Source organism: Rhipicephalus sanguineus, chromosome 6 (assembly GCF_013339695.2).
Source record: "Rhipicephalus sanguineus isolate Rsan-2018 chromosome 6, BIME_Rsan_1.4, whole genome shotgun sequence".
NCBI lineage: Eukaryota > Metazoa > Arthropoda > Arachnida > Ixodida > Ixodidae > Rhipicephalus > Rhipicephalus sanguineus.
The window spans coordinates 40,072,259-40,076,472 of NC_051181.1; the positions used below are offsets into that span (position 1 = coordinate 40,072,259).

The window sequence follows — 4,214 nt, forward strand, 5'->3', positions numbered from 1 at the left end:
CCGCGGTGCTGGCTCTGTGCAGTAGTGTCTTGAATCTCTCTTTTCTATTCGATGGGTTGCTGTAGACGTTCAGCAGAAATATGCTTCCTTTTCTCTTCTTGCCCCGGATGATTTCGGTGAGTGTGTGCTCGATCTTGATAGTGTTGTGGAGCTCGTGTTCGACGAACGTGAGTCCCTTCCTGACCAGGGTGCACAGGCCTCTGCCGTCGGGTGGGCCCTTGTGCACTCTGTAGCCGGGGAGTGACGGTGCGTCGGTGAGTGTCTCTTGTAATAGTATCACGTCCGACTTGCGCGCGGCGCGTGCAATGTGCTGCTGGATGACTGCCTTCTTCCTTCCGAAGCCGCGACAGTTCCACTGCCACACTGTTACGCCTGTTGCTGCTGCTGCGTTGGCGGCCATAATTGCGTTGGCGCGTATAAGGTTCCTTGGTTGGGTGGATGTAGCGCGAAGATGGGCGCAAACGTCGGGTGGCTCACGATCGGCTGTAGGGTCCTTTCGATGTAGGCGAATCTGTTTATGTTCTCGGCTTGGTAGTTATCCACTGTTTGTTTCATTGCTGTCAATGCTGCGATGTTCGCCGTGAGTAGCTCTTCGAGTTTGGTGAATCTCGCTTCGAATTTGGCTTCGAGGTTGTCGTTGCGGTCGTTTTCTTTTTGCTTGCGCGGGGCCTCGATGACTCGCTTCTTCTGTGCCGGTTCCTCTACGGCTGCCTCCTGGTTCTTCGTGCTTGTTTCCTCTGTCTCTCTTGAGCTTGGCGTGGGTCTCTGTGGAGACTCGTTGTTGCATAGCAGCAGCTTACGGATCTCAGCAATCTCTCTCGAAAGGTTGTTAATAGTTGTTCGCAGCGCCGCGTTTTCTTGCCTTAAGGTCTCGTTGGCTTCTCACACCTTGTTCATATCGTCTTTCTTCGCGGCTTCCCTGATTTTCTGCGCGCTCCTTGTATTGTTCCCTTTCGCTGCGTCGACCCAGCCTACTCGTTCATGTGATGGTGACCTTTTCTTGCTGCTGTCTCTGGATTTTGGCGCGCGATTCTTCGATGGAGTCCTTGACTTTTGCACAGCTGACGGCTTGTCGAGTGGCGGGAAATCGCTTTCCGGCAGCAGCTGGAGTTCGGCCTGTCGCCGTACCCATTGTCGCTTGCGCACAACGTAAGGCATCTTGTATTTTGCCTTGCACGTTCGGTCTCCGGTCGAGTGTTCGCCCCCGCACAGCCTACATTTTGGGGTACAGCTATGGTCTTCCTTGGGGTTCGCGAGCCCGCAGGCCAGGCACGTCTTGATTGTGGGTGTCGGGCACACGTCCTTACGGTGTCCCACTCGGCCGCACTGGTGGCAAACGTCGATCTGTTTCCTGTAGAGGTGGCAAGGTATCAGGGTGACTCCATATCGGACGAAGTTCGGTACCTTGGGTCCCTGGAACACCACGATCGCGGAGGTCGTGCTGCCGATCCTCTTTGCGCCCACTGCTAGTGGGTTCCTCTCGTTGACAGTATTTCTATCGAGCTCTTCGGCGTTCGCGTCGGTGGGGATGCCTTTGATGACGCCTTTTACGGTGTCGTGAGGTGCCGTGCGATATGCGCTGACTTCGCAGAGTTTGCCTTGAATAGAGATTTCATGGATTGTAGCGTACCTTGCTGCGTTGTTTTCGTTCGGTGTACTGACGACCATAATATTCTGTTGCGTGTTGGGGCAGATGGTGTCCGCCGCGCTTTCCTCGCTCGTGATCTTGGCCGCGGCGAGTATGGTCGTGGCGACGGTGGTGGTGCCGGTCTTGACGATGTCCAGTCCCCCTCTGGGTCTGACGACTATCTTGCTCTCTTCCAGCGGCATGGCTGGCATGCGTGCGGCCTTGATGACCGAGGCTCTCACGTTTTTGTTGAATTTCGATTTCGGGCTTGCTTGACTCCCGCCGGATCCGTCGGGCATGCGCCACTGGCGGGGGCCCGCCGGCGCAGCCTCGACATGCGCTCCCCCGCGAGCGTCCATCCGGCCTCGTTGTGGTACTCCTCTGGTGTTATTTCTTCTCCTTGAACTTGAACGCGCATTTCGTTGTCCACGATCACTGTTGTCCGAGCGGACGCCTCCATCTCAGAGCTGACGAGCGGCCGCCACCGAGCAGTACGGCAGACGGCGACCGGCGCGACGGTGCCAGGCCTAGCGCCCGCGGAGCACGCCTAGGCCTAGCAGTCCTTCGCACGGCGGCGGTAGAAGAAGTCCCGAAATTTGACAAAAGCGTACCTCAGGGGTCAGCTGGTATCAGTCGATGCCTCTCGTCATCACGGACACATTGGTGGAGGAAAAAATTTTGCTTCGAGGTACTTGGCACTGCGTAATCGGTCAGCAACGGCGGAGACGATGCAAACACGTCTGCTCGCCTCGGCGATCGCAGCGCCCTCCATACAAGGAGAGAAATGCGTGAGTGAACCGTCACTGCTTTTAACCGATAAAGAAATAGCGTTTCTGACTGCCGGACCAGGGGAGACACACGAGTGTAGGGGGGTGGTTTAGGAGCTGCGCATGTGCCGTTTGCAAATGAAACTATTTAGTTTAGAGGGTGCTTCAAAATAAATAAAGCACTGCTCCGCTTGCTCAACTCCACGCGTACGTCGCATCGTTTTAACAAGTAAAACGAAGACAGCATTGACAAAGCAGAACGGCAGCAGCATCACAGACGACGAAAATTAGCAAGTGGCACAGTGCTTACGCATATTTACGTAAGCCTTGCAAATGACTTTGTGCAGAATACCTTAAAAAATAGCTGCGAACTTTGTAACCGAAAGAATAAATCGCAATGTGCGTATCAACATTATATCGGGCTGAGCATGAGCAAGAGATGCTGAATATATGAGCGTGTGACATATCGCTTGTACTTTAGCAAAATTATTTCAGTCAATGTGGCATTGCTTGAGTGCCTTTGAAACTTCCGAGCACAAAATCGGGGGAGTGTTTACTTCATGCAAAAGAAAACAATTCATGTTGATATTCTTTCACATGTCTTGGAAAACATACCTTGAAGTTTTTTAACATATGGAAAAAAAATATACTGAAGCAAAAAGCACTTAATTCAATCATAATGTCATAGCGGATTCTGTAGGATTCGGTACATTCCTCGTAACTGCATTAGATGGGCTGCAGAAAGACACACTATAGTCAGTTTGTGGATTTCTTGGCTGCTCAGAACAGGTTACTAATAATAATATCTGGGGTTTAACGTCCCCAAAACATGATATGATCATGAGAGACACCGTAGTGGAGGGTTCCGGAAATTTCGACCACCTGGGGTTCTTTAACGTGCACCTAAATCTAAGTACACGGGCCTCAAACATTTTCGCCTCCTTCGCAAGTGCAGCCGCCGCGGCCGGGATTCGATCCCGCCACCTGCTCTGAACAGGTTAATAACGACAAATTGCAGGATATACTTTGCTGAATACTGGCGTGACTGGTATCGCCAATACTGCAGCAAGCAATGATAGGCACGTTTCAAGTCTTCTTGAACTCAAGAACAAAACAATCAAGGGGTGACGATATCAAACCTAAAGTTCTAAACGCAGGCTAAACGCAACGTGACCACGATTACCTTGTGTCGTCGGGACGGGTCAAGTGGCAACCAAAGTACCAGTCTCCAGATTCATACGACCCGGGTAGCAACGCGCACGTCTAGACAGTCGCAGGACTGTGGGACAGTGACCAGCCGCCTGTGCCTTGTCAATGCGCACCGCTGTTTCCCGCCAAATTTGAGAGTTGGAATCCTTGGCGTAAACAAAGGCGATGCAGCCACTTTCCTTTCAGTCTTACGCTGTAAGAAGCGCAGTGCAACGTCAAACCTACAGCATTAGGACTTCAGTCCGAAAAACCTGCAGCTGCCGCGGCAGCTCTCCCATGAATAAAGAGAGAAATGAGTGAAAGGTGAGACCATGCGCGAGACTAAAACGTTTTAGAAAGATACGGCAGTGACGATAATACCTTACGTTCTAGTAACTTCAGCAGCCTGCAGGTGCATCGTTTCAAGAACCTCTTACCTTTGAGTTCTCAGAGGGACAACTTCGTACCAAGCGACAAGCTGCACTGGGAATGCCGGAAAAAACGGTGACGTGAAGAACACTGTTTCATCCCGTCGACGGCAACAATCCAGAGGCTCCTACAGGCTTTGTTTCGTTGTCATAACCTTCTCTGGTTCAGAGATGTCAGCGATGTGTGCAATCCAGCGTCTTGCA

At 52.0% G+C, this 4,214-nt stretch overlaps 1 pseudogene; it reads right to left on the bottom strand.

Moving 5' to 3' along the window:
- Positions 1–560: 560 nt before the first annotated feature.
- LOC125758839 (uncharacterized) lies at positions 561–2,048 on the bottom strand (annotated as a pseudogene).
- Positions 2,049–4,214: the final 2,166 nt, after the last annotated feature.